This window comes from Pleurodeles waltl, unplaced genomic scaffold (genome assembly GCF_031143425.1).
Source record: "Pleurodeles waltl isolate 20211129_DDA unplaced genomic scaffold, aPleWal1.hap1.20221129 scaffold_39, whole genome shotgun sequence".
Classification (NCBI taxonomy): Eukaryota; Metazoa; Chordata; class Amphibia; order Caudata; family Salamandridae; genus Pleurodeles; species Pleurodeles waltl.
In genome coordinates this window covers 1,359,766-1,369,237 of record NW_027150097.1, presented here as the reverse complement: position 1 = coordinate 1,369,237, position 9,472 = coordinate 1,359,766, and the positions used below count along the sequence as shown (strand labels likewise).

The following is a 9,472-nucleotide window of genomic DNA, read 5'->3' as shown; positions in this document are numbered from 1 at the left end:
TCAAAGCACCATTTTTTCTGTCATTTTCAATGCCTGCGCAGGGCATACATTAAACTGACGTTCCCATAATAACCCATGGGCTTCCCTGTAATTTGCTGGACTAGCGCCATCATTTTTGGCGCTAATCCAGAAAAATGACACAATGACATCATAAATTATGACGTTATTGTGCTAAGGTGCGCCATGTTGCGCTGTATAGTAAATACCATGGTGACGTTACGGGGGCGCAATGCGACGCAAGAACAGTGGCGCATCAGAGCTGATGCGCCACTATCTTGTAAATAAGCCCCTTAGTGCCCCTGTCAATCTGCATTCCTCTCCCTTTCCACTGCCTGCTGAGCCCCTCTCATGCACCCCGCTTACGGTATAATGCATTTTAACAATATGTGCCAGCCTTCTTCTAAAGCACGCATCATCTCTTCTCTCTCTCTGCGCATATAAAATAGGAGAAGGGCAAGTGGGCACTTTAATTCACCATCCAGTTAATAACTGCAACAGATGATTACACGTTTGTAAAGTGGGCAAAAGCTTTAGGTCCCACCGAGATTTGAACTCAGATCGCTGGATTCAGAGTCCAGAGTGCTAACCATTACACCATGGAACCACATGTCTCATTGCTAACGCTTCCAGTGACAAGACTGGGTGGTGAGATCTGTAGCGGCCTATTTATTTTTCATTCACCTGAAGTTCTTTTACTTTTACATGTAAAAGAAAGCTCCAGGTATATTTTAAAAGGGACATTTAACAGGGGAACACACAAACACCCAGAGCTGCAGCCTGGATTGTTTTTAAAGGGCGCATAGAAGTCACGTGCGCTTTTAAACGTCCTGTGACTCAGATCCTTTCATTTACCTCGCACTTCTAGCGCTTAGAAGCCTTATGAAGCGTCTTGTGAAAGGAATGAAACGGGGCCCTTTCCTACACAAGCTTCAGTTAAACCCCCGCTCTCCCCCCATGTGGAGCGAGCAGAACATGTAATGTGCACATTTTACAGGAGAATAAAGCGCGGGTTTGAACAGAATCGTCCGGTTCCTCTTGTGAAGTTACTTGGAAGCCCCGCAGCGAGGGGCAGGTGAGACCTGGAGGGGTCGGTGAACTCCTCTCGGTGAAGAGACGGAAGAAGCAGGAGAGATATGTGACCTCTGCACGAGCTGCGGTGGAATTAAGGAGGAAGAAAATGTCCGGCCACAATAAAAATGTGTCCTTCCCAGGTGAAAACCAGGAATCCTAACCGCTAGACCATATGGGAGCTGGGTGTGACCTGCCCGGGTCTCTTTATAAACAGAGGCCTCTGCCCCGCAGCGCCTCCTGCAGCCTTCAGTGAGCTACCAGTGTCTGCACTGCGGGGAGCTGGAAACAGGAGAAATAAGGACACAAACTTCACTCTAACAAGGAACCAGAACATTCTGCTTTTAACCCGAGTTGTGCTCATCGCTCTTTACAACATAGACAGTCTCGGGATATTTAGGGAGATGACAGAAGAACACCTCAATATGAAAACGCACAGCACTGCACATCACACACCGAGCAGCACTGCAGCACTGTACCGGGTCCGTTCACTGCAGTCTGACCCTTACAGCAGCGCTGCACATTCACACTCACTGCACAACTCTACGTGGTGACACAGCAGCACTGCACAGAGTGACCCTCACTGTGGCAATGTACATGGTGACACAGGAGCACTGCATTACCCGACACTCACTGCAACACTGAATGTGGTGACACAGCAGCACTGCATTACCTGACACTCACTGCAGCACTGCAGAACTCTAGGTGGTGACACACTGTAGGTCTGCCCGGAGTGACCCTCACTGCAGCACTGCACAGAGTGACCCTCACTGTGGCAATGTACATGGTGACACAGCAGCACTGTACAGGATGACACTCACTGCAGGACTGCACAGTCACCCTCGTTACTGCAAACTACAGGTGTCAGTGCAGTTCTACATATAGTAACCGTCAATGTGGCAGTGTGCATGGTGACACAGCAGCACTGCACAAGGTGACACACTGCAGAACTCTACGTGGTGACACAGTGCAACTCTACACAGAGTGACCCTCACTGTACCAATGTACACGATTACACAGCAGCACTGCATTACCTGATGTTCACTGCAGCACTGCAGAGTGTGGCCTAACTGCATCGCTTGTCAGTGGTCCTCGCTGCAGCATTGCACGGAGTGAGCTTCATTGCTATACTGTCTAGTGAGAACTTCAAAGCGGCATTGCACCGAGGCACTCACTCCATAACTAGACAGTGACCTACATTACTGCAAACCAAAGGTGTCAGTGCAGCACTGCAAATGTCTACTGCAGATGTGTAGAGCCTGACCCCGCACTGCAGCGCTGCATAGAATGACAGTCGTGACAGCACTACACAGCACTGCACCAGGAGCGATAATCAATGCATTAGTGCAGTCACGCTCACTGTTGACTTGTGACAAGTGAACTGTGCCCATCTCCTGACACACTGTCCAGAACGACCCTCATTACAGCACTGCACACTGTGGCCTCCTGTACAGCACTGCACGCAGGTCCTCATTGCTGAACTACAGGCCGGAAATCATTACTGCACTCAACACTGCACTCATCACTGCACCTGTTACCGCATTCATCACTGCGCCCATAACTGCATTCAGCACTGCACTCATTACTGCACTCAATGCTGCATTTATTTCTGCACTCATCAATGCACTCATCACTGCACGTGTTACTGCACTCATTACTGCACTAATTCCTTCAGTTATTACTGTATTCATTACTGCAGTCATTACCACACACATTACTGCACTTATCACCGCACTAACTACTGCACTCAATGCCGCACTCATTCCTGCACTCATTCCTGCACTCATTACTGCACTCATTAATGCACCTATCAGTGCACTCATTACTGCACTCATCAGTGCACTCATTACTACACTCATCACTGCACTCATTACTGCACTCATTGCTGCGCTTAGTACTGCACTTTTACACTCATTAATGCACTTATCAGTGCACTCATTACTGCAGTTATTACTGCACTCACTGCTGCACTAGTTACTGCACTCATTACTGCAGTGTGCATTGATCTTTCTGGCAGCAGTCAAACGAGTCGATCCCATTCCAGGGCTACGAAGAATGAGATTCTCATAGGATTCCAGGGTGACCACCCGTCCGTAATTTTCACGGACTGCCCGTAATTTCGCCCTGCCATCCCTTGTCCGCGATGAAAGGCGTAACGGACATGATTTTTTGTCTGTAATTTTAGACTCACCTAAAGGACAAAATGTAATTAGGACAGATCAGTTTCCCCAGCTGGATTGAAACAAGTACAATCAAGTACAAATAGCTGTCTAACAAGAAACTCATCTCACTGAAGGTGAACTTTTCAAACTTAAATCTAAATCTAAATAATGAGATGGGACCCTGTGCTCTGAGGGAGGGAGGGGCAGACAGATAAGAAAAGACCTTCTTGCCAGGGTGTCTCTGTCCCTAAAGAAATGCAGATGTGCGCAACTGGTAAATCTGCAAATGCAAAGGGGCTTGGAAACCTGCATTGACCTTAATCAAAGGAGTCACTTGAAGCTTTCTGATGACAAAGTAATTTTCTTTTAAAGAGCTACTGTAAGGGTGTTCCGAGGTCAGCTGTGTAGTGTGTGGTTTTATTGGACTGTAATAAAAAAAAAATCCTGCTAGGTATAAACTGTATATTATTCAAATCTGTATTTTAGAAGGACTTCTTCATATTTAACCAAAATGTATTAGCACATTTTGTAGCAGCCTATGTTATGATGTTTGTAATGCATGTTGAAAATAAGGACTTACTTACACATTCAAAGTTCTTTCACGGACCTCGGTACCTCATAATACTAATAAACATTGGCAAAGCCAATAGGTCTTGCCTAGGCTAGAATTATTGGATTTGCAAATGTGTTTTAGTCATGTTTTACCCCAGAGTGGCTGCTGTTCAGTGCGGCTAAAAGTTAGTGGCATAGTGGTGTAGAGTGGAGAAGAGTGGCAAACGAGCAGTGGCATAGAGCACATTGGTGCAGAGTAGAGTGCAGTGGGGTACAGTGCAGTTGTTTAGAGTGCAGTGGTTTAGAGTGCAGTGGCATGGAGTGGTGTGGAGGCAGAATAGAGTGTCATAAAGTGCAGTGGAGTAGAGTGGCATACAATAGAGTGGTGGAGAGAGCAGTAGTGTAGAGTGGTGCAGTGGCACAGAGTAGACTTGTGTGACATAGAGTGCAGGTGCATAGAGTGGTGCAAAGTGGAGTGGTGTAGAGTAGAATGGTGCAGTGCAGAGTAGCTTATAGTGCTGTAGAGTGCATTGACATAGAGTGGAGTGATGCAGAGTAGAGTGGTACAGTGTGGACTAGCATAGAGCGCAGTGGCATAGAGTGCAGTAGTACAGAGTAGAGTGATGTAGAGTACAGTGGCAAAGAGAGTGCAATGTTGCAGACTAGAGTGTCAGTGCAGTGGTGTAGAGTGGCACAGAGAGCAGTGGTGTAGAGTACTGTGGTGCAGAATAGAGGATTGTGGCGTACCGTGCAGTTTAGAGTGCATTGACGTAAAGTGCAGTGGCATAAAGTAGCATGGGGCAGAGTAGAGTGGCATAGAGTGCAGTGGAGTAGAGTGGCATACAATAGAGTGGCAGAGAGTGCAGCAGTGTTGAGTGGTGAAGTGCCATAGAGTGCAGAGTAGACTCAAGTGGCATAGAGTGCAGTGGTGTAGAGTGGTGCAGAGTGGAGTAGTGTAGTGGTGCAGTGCAGAGCAGAGTAAAGTGCTGCAAAGTGCAGTGGCGTAGAGTCCAGTTATGCAGAGTAGAGTATAGAGTGTGGTGGAATAGAGTATTTTGGTGCAGAATGCAGTAGTACAGAGTCGAGTGGTGTAGAGTACTGTATAGTGGTGGTGTGAGAAGGTAGCCTCTTTCTAGCCTTGTTACCCCCACTTTTGGCCTGTTTGTGAGTGTATGTCAGGGTGTTTGTCACTGTTTTCACTGTCTCACTGGGATCCTGATAGCCAGGCCTCAGTGCTCATAGTGAAAACACTATGGTTTCAGTATATTTGTTATGTGTCACTTGGATCCTGCTGGTCAGGACCCCAGTGCTCATAGGTTTGTGGCCTATATGTATGTGTCACTGGGACCCTGTCACACAGGGCCCCAGTGCTCATAGGTGTGCATGTATATGTTCCCTGTGTGGTGCCTAACTGTCTCACTGAGGCTCTGCTAACCAGAACCTCAGTGGTTATGCTCTCTCATTACTTTCAAATTGTCACTAACAGGCTAGTGACCATTTTTACCAATTTACATTGGCTTACTGGAACACCCTTATAATTCCCTAGTATATGGTACTGAGGTACCCAGGGTATTGGGGTTCCAGGAGATCCCTATGGGCTGCAGCATTTCTTTTGACACCCATAGGGAGCTCTGACAATCCTTACACAGGCCTGCCACTGCAGCCTGAGTGAAATAACGTCCACGTTATTTCACAACCATTTTACACTGCACTTAAGTAACTTATAAGTCACCTATATGTCTAACCTTTACCTGGTAAAGGTTAGGTGCAAAGTTACTTAGTGTGAGGGCACCCTGGCACTAGCCAAGGTGCCCCCACATTGTTCAGAGCCAATTCACTGAACTTTGTGAGTGCGGGGACACCATTACACGCGTGCACTACATATAGGTCACTACCTATATGTAGCTTCACCATGGTAACTCCGAATATGGCCATGTAACATGTCTATGATCATGGAATTGCCCCCTCTATGCCATCCTGGCATTGTTGGTACAATTCCATGATCCCAGTGGTCTGTAGCACAGACCCTGGTACTGCCAGACTGCCCTTCCTGGGGTTTCACTGCAGCTGCTGCTGCTGCCAACCCCTCAGACAGGCAGCTGCCCTCCTGGGGTCCAGCCAGGCCTGGCCCAGGATGGCAGAACAAAGAACTTCCTCTGAGAGAGGGTGTGACACCCTCTCCCTTTGGAAAATGGTGTGAAGGCAGGGGAGGAGTAGCCTCCCCCAGCCTCTGGAAATGCTTTGTTGGACACAGATGTGCCCAATTCTGCATAAGCCAGTCTACACCGGTTCAGGGACCCCTTAGCCCCTGCTCTGGCGCGAAACTGTACAAAGGAAAGGGGAGTGACCACTCCCCTGACCTGCACCTCCCCTGGGAGGTGTCCAGAGCTCCTCCAGTGTGCTCCAGACCTCTGCCATCTTGGAAACAGAGGTGCTGCTGGCACACTGGACTGCTCTGAGTGGCCAGTGCCACCAGGTGACGTCAGAGACTCCTGCTGATAGGCTCCTTCAGGTGTTAGTAGCCTATCCTCTCTCCTAAGTAGCCAAACCCTCTTTTCTGGCTATTTAGGGTCTCTGTCTCTGGGGAAACTTTAGATAACGAATGCATGAGCTCAGCCGAGTTCCTCTGCATCTCCCTCTTCACCTTCTGATAAGGAATCGACCGCTGACCGCGCTGGAAGCCTGCAAACTTGCAACATAGTAGCAAAGACAACTACTGCAACTCTGTAACGCTGATCCTGCCGCCTTCTCGACTGTTTTCCTGCTTGTGCATGCTGTGGGGGTAGTCTGCCTCCTCTCTGCACCAGAAGCTCCGAAGAAATCTCCCGTGGGTCGACGGAATCTTCCCCCTGCAACCGCAGGCACCAAAAAGCTGCATTTCCGGTCCCTTGGGTCTCCTCTCAGCACAACGAGCGAGGTCCCTCGAATCCAGCGACACCGTCCAAGTGACCCCCATAGTCCAGTGACTCTTCAGCCCAAGTTTGGTGGAGGTAAGTCCTTGCCTCACCTCGCTGGGCTGCATTGCTGGGAACCGCGACTTTGCAAGCTACTCCGGCCCCTGTGCACTTCCGGCGGAAATCCTTCGTGCACAGCCAAGCCTGGGTCCACGGCACTCTAACCTGCATTGCACGACTTTCTAAGTTGGTCTCCGGCGACGTGGGACTCCTTTGTGCAACTTCGGCGAGCACCGTTTCACGCATCCTCGTAGTGCCTGTTTCTGGCACTTCTCCGGGTGCTACCTGCTTCAGTGAGGGCTCTTTATCTTGCTCGACGTCCCCTCTCTCTGCAGGTCCAATTTGCGACCTCCTGGTCCTTCCTGGGCCCCAGCAGCGTCCAAAAACGCCAAACGCACGATTTGCGTGTAGCAAGGCTTGTTGGCGTCCATCCGGCGGGAAAACCCTTCTGCACGACTCTCCAAGGCGTGGGGGATCCATCCTCCAAAGGGGAAGTCTCTAGCCCTTGTCGTTCCTGCAGTATTCACAGTTCTTCAGCCTAGTAAGAGCTTCTTTGCACCAACCGCTGGCATTTCTTGGGCATCTGCCCATCTCCGAGTTGCTTGTGACTTTTGGACTTGGTCCCCTTGTTCCACAGGTACCCTCAGTCAGGAATCCATCGTTGTTGCATTGCTGATTTGTGTTTTCCTTGCATTTTCCCTCTAACACGACTATTTTGTCCTTAGGGGAACTTTGGTGCACTTTGCACTCACTTTTCAGGGTCTTGGGGAGGGTTATTTTTCTAACTCTCACTATTTTCTAATAGTCCCAGCGACCCTCTACAAGGTCACATAGGTTTGGGGTCCATTCGTGGTTCGCATTCTACTTTTGGAGTATATGGTTTGTGTTGCCCCTATCCCTATGTTTCCCCATTGCATCCTATTGTAACTATACATTGTTTGCACTGTTTTCTAAGACTATACTGCATATTTTTGCTATTGTGTATATATATCTTGTGTATATTTCCTATCCTCTCACTGAGGGTACACTCTAAGATACTTTGGCATATTGTCATAAAAATAAAGTACCTTTATTTTTAGTATAACTGTGTATTGTGTTTTCTTATGATATTGTGCATATGACACTAAGTGGTACTGTAGTAGCTTCACACGTCTCCTAGTTCAGCCTAAGCTGCTCTGCTAAGCTACCATTATCTATCAGCCTAAGCTGCTAGACACCCTATACACTAATAAGGGATAACTGGGCCTGGTGCAAGGTGCAAGTACCCCTTGGTACTCACTACAAGCCAGTCCAGCCTCCTACGTTGGTTGTGCAGCGGTGGGATAAGTGCTTTGAGACTACTTACCACTCTTGTCAGTGTACTTTTCATAAGAGAAAAATATACAAAACAAGGTCAGTGTATATACACATAGCCAAAAAGTTTTGCATTTCCTCTTTTCACTCTTTTCTAAGTGCTGAAAAGTACTTCTAAACTTTCAAAAAGTTCTTAAAAGTTTAAAAAGTTTTTTTCTGTCTTTCCAAAAAGTTCTGAAAACTTTTTTATCTTTTGCTATCACTTTAACTCTCTCTAAAAAATGTCTGGCACAGGCCAAAAAGTTGAACTGTCCAAACTTGCATATGATCACCTTAGCTGGAAAGGAGCAAGGAGTCTCTGCATAGAGAGAGGTTTGAGTGTAGGGAAGAATCCTTCCTTAGAACTGTTAATTAATATGCTTAGAGTACAGGATAAGGCCATAAGTGCCCAATCTGTAGAAAAAGTAGCTAATGGTTCTCAATCTGATCCAGGGACTCCCCCAGGAAAAGGTTCAGGAAAGAAACTTCTCAGCCTGCCCATTACTAGACAGTCTAGCATAGTTGGTACAGAGGTTGAATCACATCATACTGATGATGTGCTCTCACATTATGCTGGTAGCCAAGCTGTTAGGGTGCCCTCTGTAAGGGACAGGTCTCCTTCTGTTCATTCCCATCATACCTCTGTATCTAGAAATGTCCCTCCCACCCACCCTGATGACAGATTGTTAGAAAGGGAGCTCAATAGATTGAGAGTGGAACAAACCAGACTGAAGCTCAAGAAGCAACAGCTGGATTTGGATAGACAGTCTTTAGAATTAGAGAAGGAAAGACAGAAGTTGGGTTTAGATACCCATGGTGGCAGCAGCAGTATTCCCCATAGTCATCCTGCAAAAGAGCATGATTCCAGGAATCTGCACAAGATAGTTCCCCCTTATAAGGAGGGGGATGACATTAACAAGTGGTTTGCTGCACTTGAGAGGGCCTGTGCTGTACAGGATGTCCCTCAAAGGCAGTGGGCTGCTATCCTATGGCTATCATTTAGTGGAAAAGGTAGGGATAGGCTCCTTACTGTAAAAGAAAATGATGCTAACAATTTCCAAGTTCTTAAGAATGCACTCCTGGATGGTTATGGCTTAACCACTGAACAGTACAGGATAAAGTTCAGAGATACCAAAAAGGAGTCTTCACAAGACTGGGTTGATTTCATTGACCAGGCAGTGAAGGCCTTGGAGGGGTGGTTACATGGCAGTAAAGTTACTGATTATGACAGCCTGTATAACTTGATCCTGAGAGAGCATATTCTTAATAATTGTGTGTCTGATTTGTTGCACCAGTACCTGGAAGACTCTGATCTGACCTCTCCCCAAGAATTGGGAAAGAAGGCAGACAAATGGGTCAGAACAAGGGTGAACAGAAAAGTTCATACAGGGGGTGACAAAGATG

The 9,472-nt window shown here is 47.4% G+C and overlaps 1 non-coding gene across 1 annotated transcript; it reads right to left on the bottom strand.

The window, feature by feature from the left end:
• Window positions 1-532: 532 nt before the first annotated feature.
• On the bottom strand, window positions 533-604 carry TRNAQ-CUG (transfer RNA glutamine (anticodon CUG)). The gene has a single exon. It is a non-coding gene; the product is annotated as a tRNA-Gln (tRNA).
• Between the last annotated feature and the right edge of the window lie 8,868 nt (window positions 605-9,472).